This window comes from Palaemon carinicauda, chromosome 1 (genome assembly GCF_036898095.1).
Source record: "Palaemon carinicauda isolate YSFRI2023 chromosome 1, ASM3689809v2, whole genome shotgun sequence".
Taxonomy (NCBI): domain Eukaryota; kingdom Metazoa; phylum Arthropoda; class Malacostraca; order Decapoda; family Palaemonidae; genus Palaemon; species Palaemon carinicauda.
In genome coordinates, this window is record NC_090725.1 from 232,651,945 (window position 1) to 232,667,777 (window position 15,833).

Here is a 15,833-nt window from a genome sequence, read left to right on the forward strand (position 1 = left end):
AGTGAGCGAGCTCCATGGGTTGTCGTACGAGGTTAGACTTCGCCCTGGGATCAAGAGTCTGTTCGTCTCGTCGGGCTTGATGAAGAAAGCAGTGTCCAGGAATACTATCTCCTTCTGGTTACGACAGAAGATTATGAGGCCCTACGACAGCACCGGGGTTTCCCTACCGGGTAAGCCGAGACCCCATGATATTAGGGGCCTGAGCACTTTGTTGGCCTTCGAGAAGAACATGGCTGTGGGCCAGATCCTGAAGGCAGGCACATGGTCCAGGCAGTCCACCTTTATGGCCCACTACCTGAAGCACTGTTCTAGAAAGTCTTTGGATGGCTTCTCTATTGGTCCGGTCATTTCTGCACAACAAAAGATTTAAGGTTATAGCCTCGGAGAAGCCGTGGGCGGTAAGTCCAAGCGACACAGGTTCCTTCTTTACCTTTTCCCCCCATATTACCGCTTCCCCTCCATTCCCCTTTATTCCTTACCCCTGCCATGTGAGAAACGTTCAGTAGAAGCACCCATGTCCGGAGATCCTTACAGAGGCAAGTTACTTAGACACTAAATAGTTTTTTGCGTAGTTATCCCCAAGTCTCATATTCCGTTTTGGGTCAGAAGAACCTAGTCTCCTATCTAGGTTCGATGTTATTATCCAGCCAGTCTATTGGCCCGTAAGACCACCCCCGCCTCCTAAAGTATAAGTCTAATAAGAAAGTAGTTCGAGGTAAGTACTCCGTGTTGGAACAAATCACAAATTTTAAGTAATTTGTATTTTTCCTAACAGTACAGTACTTACCTCGAACTACTTTCGGGTTATGGCCCACCCATCCTTCCCCGAGTGTCTTTCAGGACTTTGATACCATATCTATCATAAACTTACTGGTGACCGAGACCTGGCCACACGCGCTCACTGACCCGGGTCGCCTCAGGGCGGGTATTCATCTGCTACAGAGGGACCCACTATAGAAAACGGAGATAGGGGAAACTACACAAAATTCTGGTCGGTTGGGAGGAGAATCCCAGATACTCCTAAGAAAGTAGTTCAAGGTAAGTACTGTTAGGAAAAATACAAATTACTTAAAATTTTTGATTTTGTGTTGTCAATGGTACCAGTAGATTGGGTTTGTGCGTGTATTGTACCACTATATAAGGGTAAGGGAGATGTGCATGAGTGTTATAATTCAAGGGGTATTAGTTTGTTGAGTGTAGTTGGAAAAGTGTATGGTAGATTACTGATTAATAGGATTAAGGATAAAACAGAGAATGCAATCTTAGAAGTACAGGGGGGTTTTAGAAGAGGTAGGGGTTGTATGAATCAGATTTTTACAGTTAGGCAGATATGCGAGAAATATTTAGGTTAAGGTAAAGAGGTGTATGTTGCGTTTATAGATCTGGAGAAAGCGTATGATAGAGTTGATAAGGAAGCAATGTGGAATGTGGTGAGGTTATACCGAGTTGGGGCAAGGTTGCAAGCAGTGAAAAGTTTCTACATAGGTAGTAAAGCATGTGTTAGGATAGGAAATGAAGTGAGCGACTGGTTTCCGGTGGTGAGAGTGGGACTGAGACAGGGGTTTGGGATGTTGTCGTGGTTGTTTAACTTGTATGTTGATGGAGTGGTGAGAGAGAGGTGAATGCTCGAGTGCTTGGACGAGGCTACTCCCCAAAATTGGGGGAAGTTCCTTGGTATATGTATGTATAATGTATTTTGTTCACATAACAATTTCAAAATATTTGAGCAATGAAATTACTGCATTTTTGTCAATATTGAATAAAAAAAAACTATTGTATTTTGTTTGTTCTCAGAAACATAATGAGTTTTTGTAGAACAATTCCAACAAACTGCGAGACAAATAGCAGATATTGGAAAAACTATCAATATTGGCCAAAAAGTGCAACCGGTAAACCGGCCAGTTCTGTAATTAAAGTTAGGCTAGTGTTTAAGGGCGCGGTTTGGAAATGCCAAAGACGTTCGGTTTTTACCTACAGTAGTATGCCCACAAGTCCCTCAATACTTGTTCTTTGTGCTGTGGTAGCTGTTCACCTAATTGTGTAACCAGCTCAGCCTCTTATGGTAATGTGTAGATGCAAGCCTGGGATAGAAGGTAGAAAGACTGGCTTTTCAACTGCCCCTCTAGGAGTTGCAGCGGTCATACTATTACTTGCCGGATGTAATGATGCTGGTAAACTATGCTTAGCTTCATTCTTAAGAATCTAAAGAAGTATTTCCCCCATCCTCCCTTGATGTAGGGGAAGATGGCAGAACATATATAGTACCAACCTTTGATAATCATAAGCCAGGTATAGCATTTCAGACTGTTCTCACCTTATGGGGAAGAGATTCTCCATTTGACCATGTACCAATCTTGTGTACAAGCCAGGCCCTATTAGCCTATTCATCCCTATGATGGAGAGATAGAGGGTTGCTCGAGTCGTCTCCTTTGCTCCCACACAGAGGACCAGGAGGACTGACACTTCCAGGAAAAAAAAAGAACCAACCAGTTATGTTCTAGTGGACTAACAACCCAACAATTAGCAAGTCACCCATTTTATGAATAGAACTTACCTGGCAGTTATATATATATATAGCTGAGTCTCCGACTGCGGCAGAATTTAATCGAAAATCGCGGCAACCGCCTTGTGGTGGTTGTGTGGTTAGATGGTTAACAACCCTTACAGGGTGGTACTTGGAATCATTCTCGTTTTCTGTTCCTCAGATTATCTCTGCCGGCCGGATCGACAACATCGTTGGTCCGCCTTTCAGAGTTTTTTCGGATCGCTTTCCCTTCATCGCCTTTTTGGACTTCGTTTTTGGTGAAGTACACTGTGTTGGGATTTGGCAATCGTGTTTTTAATTTTTTTTGTCTTTTTTCCTTTATTATCATGAGTGAGAAAATTCATTATCGTGTTTGTGCGAATGATATTTGCAAAGTGAGGTTGCCGAAAGTTTCGGTTGACCCTCACACTATCTGTATGGGTTGCAGGGGGTTTGAATGTGCTTTAGATAATAAGTGCAAGGAATGCGAGGTTTTGAGTGATGATGATTGGTTAGCTATGAAGCGCTATGTGCGCAAACTTGAGATTGATAGTTAGAAAAGCTAAATCAAAGTCAAAGCCTGCTAGTGAGCCTAGCTTAGATTTATCTATTGACCCTTTGCTTGTAACCCCTTTGGAAGGTATTCCTTCCCCAAATGTAGTGACTCCTGCCGCTTCTACAGGATCTGTGCCTACGGATGACCCTGGGTATGCTAAATTAGCTGCTGAATTGGAGGCCATTAAAGCACAGTTGGAGGCCTTTAAAGGTAAGGGTGTAGGTGAAATTAGTGCTTGTGAAAGTGCAGTGGAGGTGGCGACTGATCGAATCTGTCATACCCCTAGGTCTAGACCTCTACCAAGCTCCCAGGACCAAGGGAGAAGGTACGTCGAAAGCCGAAAGGGGGTGAGAGGTGCTTATCCTCGGTCAGTCGTCGCCTCAGACAGTCCTGTTGTGATCTCCCAGGCTGCTCTTGACCGCCGTAGGAAAGGCGTGTCGGATACGTTTGTGTCTTCGCCTGATCGTTCTCCCAGACGTAATTGGCGTTACGAATCAAGACCAATGAAGAGAGGGTGGAACCGAGACGTGCAGTCTCGCTCTCCCTCTCCCGGTTCAAGTAGCAGAGACCCTGATCCTTCGGAAGATGATTTCGATGTTCCTGTTAAAAGGGCGAAACAGAGAGTCCTTAGCCCGGTTAATCCTGCTAGACTCCCTACTTCTTCTGCCAGCGCTCCCAGTCAAGCCGTACGACAACTGCCGTCTTCGGCACCGCGAGAGCCAGCGGAGGTTGCTAAAGCTTTCATGGTTGTTATGCAGGAACAACTTTCATCGTTAGTTAAAGCTTTCAGCCACCCTTCTCAGTCCGTCAGACGTAAGGACGTCTCTTTGCCTGTTAAGAGATCTTCTTCTAAGAGCGATTTTAGTATCTCTCCCAAGAAACCTCTGCGCACTTCGTCGGCCGTACGACAACGCACACCCTCTTCATCGGCACGCTGCCAGGAATTTCCTTCCCCCCTCTCCCGGCGCCAGGACGATACTGCCTCTCGTTCTCGGCGCCGTGACGATTCCGTTTCCCTTTCGAAACGCCTGGACGTTACTGCCTCGTTTCTTAGGAAACAGGATGAATGCAGTCTGCATTTTCAAGGCGAAGGCGGCCTGCATCTTCAGGACGCTTCCGTTTCTCGTCATCGTGACGATACTGCCTCTCGTCATCGTGACGATACCGCTTCTCTTCATCGTGACGATACCGCTTCTCGCCGACTGGATGTTAGCGGCGCTCGGCGCCAGGATTCAAACAGCTCTCGCTGCCAGACTGCTGGCAGCCCAACTCTTCGGGATGTTATTATTGAGCAGGACCTCGAAGATATTTTGGAAGAGGAAGAAAAACCTGCCGACTCTTCTAGTGATTACAAGGTTCTTTCTCGCTCTCTTTCGGAACTTTATGGGGAGGAATTTCAACCTTCGGCCCCTCGTTCTCCTCAGTCTCAATTTACCAGGAAGAAAGCTACTAAGTCTTCGGCCTTCATCAAAATGAAACTTTCAATTTCTGCCAGGAAAGCTCTCGCTAAAGTGGATGATTGGATGAAGGAACGGAGACAAGCTTTCAAGACCACCTTTTCTTTTCCACCATCTCTGCTCGCTTCCAAGGCCGGTATGTGGTATGAGACAGGGGAACCTTTGGGGTTAGGAGTGCCTTCCTCCTCCCAAGGTGACTTCTCGGCTCTTGTGGACTCGGCAAGAAGGCATGCTTCAAACTCTGCCAAGGTGATGTGGTCCATGTCGGAGCTTGATCACCTCGTCAAGGGAATTTTCAGGGTTTTCGAGGTTTTCAGCTTCCTGGACTGGTCTCTCGGGACTCTGGCCAGGAAGTCTGAACTCCTGGAGGACACGAAGGACCTGACGAGTATCATGTCCTGCATGGACAAAGCTCTAAGGGATGGAGCTAATGAATTGGCTTCCCTTTTCTCAGCAGGGGTCTTAAAGAAGAGGGCCCTTTTGTGCTCCTTCACCTCTAGATCTGTGACTGTTGCCCAGAAGTCGGAGGTACTTTACGCCCCTTTTTCACGTCATCTTTTTCCTGAAGCTCTGGTCAGAGATATCTCCCTTTCTCTGGCTCAGAAGGCTATTCAGGACCTTTCGTCTCGGTCAGCTAGAAAGACCTTACCTGTTGCTCCTGCTCCTCTGAAGAAGGAGGAGAAGAAGTTTCAACAGCCCTTTCGGGGCAGAATCTCCTCGAGAGCGGATTTTAGGGGGAGAAGACAAGAGTCAGGGCCATGGACCAGCAGGGGTGCGTTTAGGCCCCGGTCCAAAAAATGAGATGGAAGTCCTCCAGACACCAGTAGGGGCAAGACTGTCTCGTTTTTGGCAGTCTTGGAAAAGGAGAGGGGCGGACACCCGGTCCCTCTCAGTCGTCAAGGAAGGTTACAAGATCCCCTTTTTAAAGAAACCACCTCTCTCAGACTTTCCCCTAGCCTTAGTGGCTCAGTACACCGACGCGGGGAAACGAGAGGCTCTTCTGGAGCTAGTCGACCAGATGTTGGTCAAGGGAGCAATAGAGCCAGTTCAAGACCTCGCCTCCCCAGGCTTTTACAATCGCCTGTTCCCAAGAACTCGGGTGGATGGAGACCAGTCCTAGATGTCAGCTCTCTGAACGCCTTCGTGGAGAAAACAAAGTTCTCCATGGAGACGACTCAGTCAGTGCTGGCTGCAGTTCGTCCAGGAGACTGGATGGTTTCTCTCGACCTGCAGGACGCTTATTTTCACGTCCCCATTCATCCGTCTTCGAGGAGATATCTGAGGTTTGTGTTCCAGGGCAAGTGCTTCCAGTTCAGGGCACTTTGCTTCGGTCTCAGCACAGCTCCCCAAGTTTTCACCAGACTAATGGCGAATGTGGCAGGCTGGTTACACCAGGAGGGGATAAGGGTCTCCTTCTATCTAGACGACTGGCTGATCCGGTCACAGTCGAAAGAGAAATGTCTGGAGGACCTAATGAAAACTTATACAATCACTCAAGACCTGGGACTCATCGTCAACTGCGGGAAGTCTCAGACCGAGCCGAATCAGACTATTCTCTATTTGGGGATAGTTCTGAATTCAGTTCTTTTTCAGGCTTCTCCCTCCCAGGAGAGGCAGACCAGGTGCCTGGACAAAGTCAAAGACTTTTTGAGGAAGCAGGAATGCTCAGCGAAGGAGTGGATGAGTCTGCTGGGAACTCTATCCTCCCTGAAGCAGTTTGTCCCTTTGGGGAGACTGCACCTAAGTCCTTTGCAACACTTCCTTGCAAAGGTTTGGAACAGAAAGATCCAGGAGGACACTTTTTCTTTTCCCATTCCGACAGAGATCAAGGATCTTTTAATGTGATGGCTGGACCCAGCTCTGTTGGGAAAAGGGATCTCCTTGTTCAAGAAGAACCCCGACCTAGTGTTATTCTCAGACGCGTCCGAGTCAGGCTGGGGAGCAACACTAGGGAACAAAGAAGTCTCAGGTATTTGGGAAGGGAGTCAGGTCAGTTGGCATATCAACAGGAAGGAATTGATGGCCATTTTGTTAGGGCTCAAGGCCTTCAAAACCTCGGTGTCGGGAAAGACTGTGGAGATCAATTCCGACAACACCACAGCTCTCGCGTACATAAGGAAGCAAGGGGGAACTCACTCCCTCTCTCTGTTCTCAACTGCGAGAGAGCTTCTCCTCTGGGCGAACGAGAACGAGACCCAGCTGTTGACAACGTTTGTTCAAGGGCAGAGAAACATCAGGGCAGACATGCTCAGCAGGAGGGGACAAGTCCTTCCTACAGAGTGGACTCTCAACCCGCATGTCTGTCGGAGCCTCTGGAAGTTGTGGGGCAGATCAGTAATAGACCTTTTCGCCTCCGGTTTAAACAAGAGGATCCCCAACTACTGCTCCCTAGTCCCGGACGAGGAAGCTGTTGCAGTGGACGCCTTCTTGATGGATTGGACGGGGCTGGACATGTATGCCTTTCCCCCGTTCAAGATCATCAATCTGGTTGTCAGGAAATTCGCTCTCCTCGATTCGGGACGAATGATCCTAGTGGCTCCATTCTGGCCTGCAAGGGAATGGTTCACCGAAGTGGTAGGGTTGCTGATGGACTTTCCAAGAAGACTCCCGGCAAGTCCAGATCTTCTCAGACAACCCCACTTCGAGAGATTTCACCAAAACCCCCTCGCTCTCAATCTGACTGCCTTCAGACTGTCGAGAAGCTTGTTAGATCTCGAGGCTTTTCGGCACAAGCGGCGAAAGCTATTGCCAGGGCAAGGAGGATCTCTTCACAAAGAGTCTACCAGTCAAAGTAGGAGATCTTTAGAGCTTGGTGCAGGAAGCGCAAGGTTTCCTCGTCCTCTACCTCTCTAAGCCAGATTGCAGACTTTCTTTTGTACCTCAGGCAGGATGCTAAGCTGGCTGTATCTACCATTAAAGGATACAGGAGCATGCTCTCAACCGTCTTTAGGCATAGAGGCTTAGAGTTATCTCAGAATAAGGACTTGCAGGACCTCATTAGGTCTTTTGAGACAACGAAGCAGGTGCACTTAAGACCCCCTTCTTGGAACCTGGATGTGGTGCTTAAGTTTTTGTGCTCCAGGAAGTTTGAGCCTATCTCGCAAGCTTCTCTGCGAGATGTGACTAAGAAAACCCTCTTCCTTTTGTCTCTAGCGACTGCCAGGAGGATCAGCGAGGTCCAGGCAATCGAGAAGCGTGTAGGCTTCACCCTAAATGGAGCGGTTTGTGCCTTGAGGTTCGACTTTCTCGCCAAGAATGAGAACCCTTCGAAACCCTGGCCCAGGACTTTTGAAGTCCCTAACCTCACGAATCTAGTAGGTCAGGAACAGGAAAGCCTCCTCTGCCCGGTTAGGGCTCTCAAGGCTTATTTGGCCCACACTAAGAGCGTGAGGGGTGCTTCCAACTCCTTATGGTGTTCGGTGAAGGATCCTCAAAAACCCCTGTCAAAGAACGCTTTGTCCTTTTTCCTGAGGGAAACTATTAGGGAAGCCCACCTCTTTTGGGAGGAAGAAAACTTCGCCCTGTTAAAAGTACGGGCTCACGAAGTAAGGGCCATTGCTGCTTCGCTGGCATACCGGAAAAATATGTCAGTTAAGCAGATCATGGACGCAACGTTCTGGAGGAGCAACTCTGTCTTCGCTTCTCATTACCTCAGAGAGGTAAGAGTGGACTATGACAAATGTTATACCTTGGGCCCATACGTAGCTGCGGCTTCTGTATTAAGCAAAGGAGTTACTACCCCCACTCAACCTTAGTTTATGTACTTGTATATGGGTTTGTTTTTTATGGTTGTCTGAGGTCCTCGTCTTGTGGTACGGTTCCCTCAGTCCAGATAGATAGTTTATATCTATTTCTGCAAGGTTAGATGGTTAGCTTTAGTAAGGTTGCAGGTTTTTTATATGGGAAGGTAGTTTTCTGAAGTCTAGTCAAGTTGTTGGTCCTACCCCTTTGACAGACTCGATTGAGTTGTTTGCAGCGTAGCAGGTCTACTCCTGGCTGAACACTCCTAAGGGAAAGCGACTCTAAAAGGCAGTTACCTTTGAAGTCAGCTACCTTAGCAGGTAAGGAATCAAGGTGTTTGTTCTCCTATAACTCTCTTGTTGTTTCCTCAACTATGTTTTTCTGTCTGTTTCCCTCCTCCAAATGTGTGAATCAGCTATATATATATAACTGCCAGGTAAGTTCTATTCATAAAAATGGAGTTTTTATGATAAAACAAAGTTTTATGAATACTTACCTGGCAGTTATATATATATTTTGCCCACCCACCTCCCCTCAGGAGACAGGTCGGGCAAAGATAATCTGAGGAACAGAAAACGGGAATGATTCCAAGTACCACCCTGTAAGGGTTGTTTACCATCTAACCACACAACCACCACAAGGCGGTTGCCGCGATTTTCGATTAAATTCTGCCGCAGTCGGAGACTAAGCTATATATATATAACTGCCAGGTAAGTATTCATAAAACTGTTTTATCATAAAAACTCCATATTTTGAAGGATAAAAGGTTTGTATACATATAGGAACAAACAACAAATTTTAAAAGCTATTTATATTTTTTCTAGCTATACAAACCTGAGTCCTTTTAAGTTAAACTTCCCACCTCAACCACCCCTTTCAGTCCTGAGCTGAAGGTCAAAAGTGAAGCATCTTCGAGATGCAAGTGGGAGGGATTACTCGCTTTTAATATTTGTAAAAAAAAAAAAATTGAATGGCCATACTATAAAGAAATAAGTGTATAAAATCATATTTAATTCAAAATTTTGAGAAAATTACAAATGGACTGCTATATTTTTCCTGGTTATTTTCTATTTTATACGAGATAAAAACTATTTCATTTAGAAATTTAAATCCTTTCCCTACTTACCTTCGAAGCTGAACAATTAAATTTGAAGTAACAGCTTTACAACCTCAAGCTTACAAATAATAAACTTTAAAATCTCTATGCCATCCTTCCCTCTTCCACACTGTGCATACAAGAAGCACAGAATTGGTTTACTGCCAACTACCAAGAAATCGGATGAACTTGATTGTGACACCAGCACCATCACAGATTTTCTGTCTATATATGATTAAAAGGTTTTGATAAATAATAGCTCATCCGTTATATCATTTGCTTTTACTTGAAACCCAAGAGATTAAGGTATGTTTACTTCACCCTTAATATTTTTGGAAGTACAAAAGAGTGAAGTTTATATGTGAAATTGGTATACTGTAATCTACATATCATAACTTTAATTCTTATACAGTACTTTATTGCTGTTGATTGCATTTTAAAAATTTAGTTTTATTCCATTCTTTTTTTAACGGCTGACCTTTATTGACCACTATAAGGAATATGTGCAGAACAAAACCTAGAATAAAAAAAATGAAAGAAATTGTAATGTTACTGTCATCTTATAAATTGTTCAAAATGTGTGATATAAAAACATTGCAAACAAATATATAGTGTTTGATTAAAAAAATTGCAAATTTCAGTTTTAATTAGTAATGGTCCCCTATTTTAGCCATGAAATCGCTGCAAAAAATCTGTTTCACGTATCGGTTGCAAGATATGTGTATCCTATCATTTTGGTATTTTTCTCTTACACTTCCTTTCATAATTTTACACCTTCCAGTCCATTTTTTTTTTTTTTTAAGCCTCATATTGATTGTTTCATGGACGCATGAATCATAGCCTAGTGTTTGGTGGGAAAAATATCAGCCTAGCCTGAGATGAATTACAAAAAGAATAGCCTAGCCTAACCTAATATAAACTTGACTACGGTAAATTATAAAAATATCAGCCTATCCTAAGATGAATTACAAAATGAATAGCTTAGCCTAACCTAAAATAGACTTGACTACACTATATGATAAGAATAACAGCCTAGCCTAAGATAAATTACAAAATGAATAGCTTAGCCTAACCTAAAATAGGCTTGATTATAGTAGAGGCAAAAATTTTCCAATCTTATTTGGAGGGTCATCACTTTAAAGGGATTTTTATGAAGGAAAAATCTATTTCTGGGCGAGAGACCGGTGCCGCCTAGTGAAATGCTCCTTTAACATCATTTCTAAGGTAAAAACTTGCTATGAGTTTACCAGAGAAAAAATAGTCTAGGAATGCTAGGTTGAACCCAGCTCGCTCACCTAATAAGGTGTCGGTATAATAACTGGGGCGTGATAATTAATCACAACCAGAGGTCTCGTACCATTTAGATATCTCCTCTTAATATCCCTGTACAGTGAGGTGCCGTTCAAGACCTAGCACCGTCTACTACCAACGGTCCAACCCACGCTAGTGACGTCACTCCTTATAGCACCCAAGATTGGGGCCCAAGAAGGGAGGTGAGGGTGGTTTCACTGGGCAGCACAGGTCTCTCACCCAGAAATAGATTTTTCCTTCGTCAAAATCCCTTTTCTGGGCTCAGACCTGTGCCGCCCAGTGAAATAGTGCCAGAGAATAAGGACCCAAACTTGACACAATACCTGAGGGAAGTAATAAATACAAGATAGTACCAAACGTGATTTTAATATCAGAAAAGGATATACAGGGTATCCCGAGGGTAAGTACTCTCAATATTAATAGTGAATAGTTAAATATAATAATGGCAAAAAATCCCATACTAGGGATGGCAAAAAGACAGGCAGATAATGCAGATCAAATAAATAACATCATGATAAATAAAAAAAGCAGCTCGTGGAGAGTAAGACTAAATACAGGTATAAAATAAAAACAATTGGTAGTAATTGAGATCCTAACGAGTTATCAAATAATACACCATAAGGGTGTAGTCAAGAAAAACAAAACCAAAACTAGGTAGTAACAATAAGTAAGGCAGGTAGGAGGGAAAGAGGATAGAGCAAGACGTTGTGATTAAGACTCAGTACCTTCAGGAGGAACCACCTTCCCAGCTGCTACTGTAGCAAATTTTAGAGCTTCCAAAGGTTTTAGGTAGTGGTGTTTAAAAACTTTAGGGGACTTCCAGCCTGTATATTTTGTGAGTTCATCAAATTTCATGTGGTGGAAGAAATTAATTGAAGTAGCAACAGCTTGAATATCATGGACATGGGGAAATGATTCAGGATTAGCCTGTTTAATAAAATAAAGGATTTGTTGCCTGATTCCTTTAAGGGTAATGGTTCCTCCATTTTCTCTAACAAATAAGGGCCCTGTGTTTGTAATGGAAGTTCTATTTAAGTAGGCTTTCAGGGTGGTAACTGGACACAAGGATGGATCCCGAGGAAGTGGAACAATCTTCCAGGGAGAGCACCTGTTCTGAGGGTCCTCATTTTTAGCAAGGAAAACTTTGTTAGGGGAGAGAAGGACTTCTCCCGAAGAGAGGAATTCAATATGACCTGAGTCTCTACACAAGGCAGAAAGTTCTGAAATTCTGGAGCCAGAAGCGAGGCTCAGTAGGAACAATGTCTTCCTTAACAGTGCCATGTAATTGCAGGATTCATTAAGAGTGTCAGAGGCCAGCTTCAGGATATCATTAAAAAACCAGGAAACCGTACTAGGGCGAGTTGATGGTTTCAATATGGCACAAGCTCTCGGGATGGACGAGAAGTATGAATCCGTAAGGTCAATATCAAAACCAATATGAAAGATCTTTTTCAAAGCTGATTTGATCGTAATGATGGTGTTGGCTGCTAGGCCTGATTCAAGGAGAGTTCTGAAGAAGGTCACAGTTAGATTCATCGTCATCTTTTCAACCTTTGAGTCCTTTAAAAACTTTGCAAGTTTTTTAACAGCTGAGTCATACTGACGGAGGGTGGATTCCCTTTTGTCCGATTCCAAGAATAGGGTATTTAGAGGGTCAATATTTGCACCCTTTTGAGCAGCAAACTTCATGAAGTCCATAAAGTTAGGGCACTCTGAATTCTTGAGGAAGCTAACACATTGCGAGTTTGTACTACTTGTGTTAGTATAGGATTGGGAATCTGCCGAGGGCAGAGGCCCAGTTTCAGTAACAGAGGAAACCAATTGCTCTTAGGCCAGTTGGGGGCTACCAGAGCTACTCGGCCTCTGAAAGACCTGAGTTTGTCCAATACATTCAACAGGAGATTTATCGGAGGGAACAGATAAATCCTCTTCCAAACGTTCCAATCTAACAGCATTGCGTCTGTGGCATGAGCCCAAGGGTCCATGTTGGGGGCCACGTAACATTGTAGTTTGTGGTTGGATTCCGTCGCAAACAAGTCCACCTGGAGACCCGGGACTTGAGATAAGATCCATTTGAATGACTGTTTGTCTAGTGACCATTCCGACTCCAGCGGAGTTGTCCTCGAAAGTGCGTCCGCCACTACATTCCGCACTCCCGCAAGGTGTAGACTGCTGACAGATGCCACTTGTTTGATGTTGCCAAGGAGAATATTGCTAACATGACGTGGTTTATGTGGGCTGACTTGGAGCCGCCTCTGTTTATACAGTGGACTATGACTGCGCTGTCTAGAACCAGCCGGATGTGAAAGTTCCTGGCTGGTTTCAGTCATTTTAGAGTAAGGAATACTGCCATGGCCTCTAGGACATTGATGTGAAATTGTCGGAATACCGTCGACCATAGTCCCTGAACTTTCTTGTGCTGGGAGTATCCTCCCCACCCTGTTAAGGAGGCGTCTGTGTGAATGACGAGTCCTGGGGCCGGATATTGCAAGGGGACTGACTTTGATAGGCTCTTGACTTTTATCCAGCTCCACCCCAGACCTTTGGAAATTATGCTGGAAGCCCAATTGTTGAACTTCCAACGGGCTCGAAAGACGTAAAGTCTCCCTCCTACTTGGAGATTTTCAATGGGCTGAGGATGGCTTGCCTCCTCTGCCTCCGCAGAATGCCTTACCTCGGTTGAAACCCTTTCCGCCACCTCTGTTGCGAAAGGCACCTCTGGCGCCAGAGCCTCTACGTTGGTAGCCTTGGAAGGAACCTTGGGACTCGTAGGTGTGGTTAAAGGCAGGGGAGGTAGCATAAGATGTCGATGCTACCTGTGCCTGAGGGCCCAACACGTACTGATGTTGAGGTTGTCCCTTCGAAGTAGAAGGTTGGGGTTGTGCAAGCTGAAGAGGCTGTCTGATCTGGGAGAAATGGAAGGGCCTCAACCTCTTCCTGCCTCGGGCAGAGGCGCCAGCTGGTTCGAACTTCCGCTTGGGGACTAGGCCCCATCTAACTTTGAGGCTCTGGTTGACCCGAGCTGCCTCGCTGAGCACAGAGTTTACTAAGTCCTCCGGGAAGAGATCCGGGCCCCAGACCGGGGCTTTGATGAGCCTATTAGGCTCATGCCTGATGGTAGCCTCGGCTAACACGTGTCTCCGGCAGCGGAACCTAGCGTTGAGGAACTCAAACGCATCAACTAGTAAGGTCTGTAGGAGGGATTTGGTAAGAACTTTGAAGAGGGATTCCTCCTCATAGGTATTGGCGGTCATCTCGGCCAAAGTGGCTGAATTAATAGATCTGCTCAGCCTGCACCGGGCCTCGAACTCAAGGCGGATTAGTGATTCCGGGAGCTTGGGGAGGTGTTCGCTGAACTGTGTGGAAGCACAAGCACAGTCAGCACTCAGTTTGCCTGCCGTGAAGGTGGCCGGGGCGTTACGCCAGCACTCATGGTCACCTGGAAAGAGGAGGGAAGTCAAGTCTGTCTCCCGGAGCTGAGGCAGAGGCTTTTCTTCCTTGGCGGACTGGTAAGCAATATCCATGATCTTAGTGACGCATGGAGTAGGGGTTTGTTCATCAACCACAAACATGGTATAAGAACTCTTGTGGGGCGTGAGCATTGTGTTTACACAGTCCCACTCGTTTAATGCCCGGACCAAGGTAGACTGGGCATGTTCCTTGGGATAGATGACCGTCTCCCTAGGGACTTTATCCAAGCGGATCAGAGCCTCTTCGGTCAGACGGGCGAAGCCAGGGAAGGGGAATTGGAGTCCCGGCGGGTAGAACTCATAGTCCTCGACAGGCCGGGTGCCAAAATCCTCGATGGTGAGCATGCCATCTGTAAAGGGAGAATGCAGAGCCATCTTCCAGGGGTTGTTTTTGGTGAATGGTGGGAGCTTGGAAGCGTCGGGGATGGGATATTGCTGCTGTTGTGGCAGCCCCGAACGCGTGAGGCCTTGCACCAGGCTCTCATTGTTGGAGATCCTCTCGGTGAGGGATGACATCATTGACCCGATCTGGGAAAGAAGTTCCTTAGAAAAGGCTTTCGGGTCGAAGGTTTCCGCCGGGGCGGAACGGGTGCCGGCGGGGATGCCGGACCCTGAGGGGCCGAAGATACGGCGGCGGAGTCTTGGGGTACTCTTGCGGATGAAGTCCTGACCGACTTCGGGGGTTTTGAAGACTTACGAGTCTTGAACAAAGGCTTACGGTGAGCCTTAACCTTCGGGGTAACTGGGCGAGGCTTGAAATCAGCCCCGGAGGTCCCCGGGAAGCCCTGAAAAGAAGAATGAGCAGCGTTAGTAGAAGAAAAAGCCGGGCTAAGGAGAGGAGTCTTAGCCCGGGACCCACCTACCTCACTACCTACGTTTGGTTCGTCAAGAGCCATTGGTTCTATGTCTAAGTTGAGGGTAGCGACGTCTTCGGTAATAGTCCCGCCCACCTCCTCCTGGCCCGGGGCTAAGACCAGGGACTCTATCTTCTCAATAATGGGGTCCGCCACATCCTTGGGGACCGCAGCCGATGTCTTGGCGTTGGGGTAGATGAGGGAACACCATTCCTCCGAAAGAATGTAAGGCTGTTTCGCCTTTACATTGCGGGCGAACCCGCCGATCCAGACCTTGAGGGTCGCCAGGGCTGAGGTCTTAGCCGGCTGAGAGCTCTGAAAGAGAGTAGATTATTACTGAAGGTAAGTGGTTTCCACAAGAGAAATAAAATAAGAAAGTTTATGAATCTCTTTGCGAAATAAGGCCACCAAAAATGACAGAGGTTAAGGCAATGTAAGTCTAAGATTAGCCGTAATTTCACTTACCGAGTCTGAGGTGAGCGGGGAAGCCAGCTTGTAGCAAACGACACAATTGTCTGGGTGCCAGACTGCCAATCCATCTACCAGGATAGCACAGTGTTCATGTGACCGACAAACGTCGTGGCCACAGGGTTGGTAAAGGGCCGCCGAATAGGCTGTCATCGCACAGTGTACCGTCTTTAAAATAAAGATACTTAAGTATCCCGTAGGTAAGCAAGAGGAGCCCGGGGGCTCCGGGAGCTTAAACTACACTGTTATAGCAGTGGGTAAAACATTCTTAAGCCGTAAGGGCAATAAAGCTAGAGGAGACCGGGGGCTCCGGGAGCTTAAACTACACTGTTATAGCAGTGGGTAACACATTCTTA

The 15,833-nt window shown here is 46.1% G+C and overlaps 1 protein-coding gene and 1 pseudogene across 3 annotated transcripts in view; one reads left to right on the forward strand and one right to left on the reverse strand.

Annotated features, from left to right (window-relative positions):
• Positions 1-15,833, forward strand: part of Fancd2 — a 728,399-nt gene that overhangs the window by 599,913 nt on the left and 112,653 nt on the right. The window lies entirely within an intron of this gene.
• On the reverse strand, positions 11,114-12,758 carry LOC137645883 (uncharacterized; annotated as a pseudogene).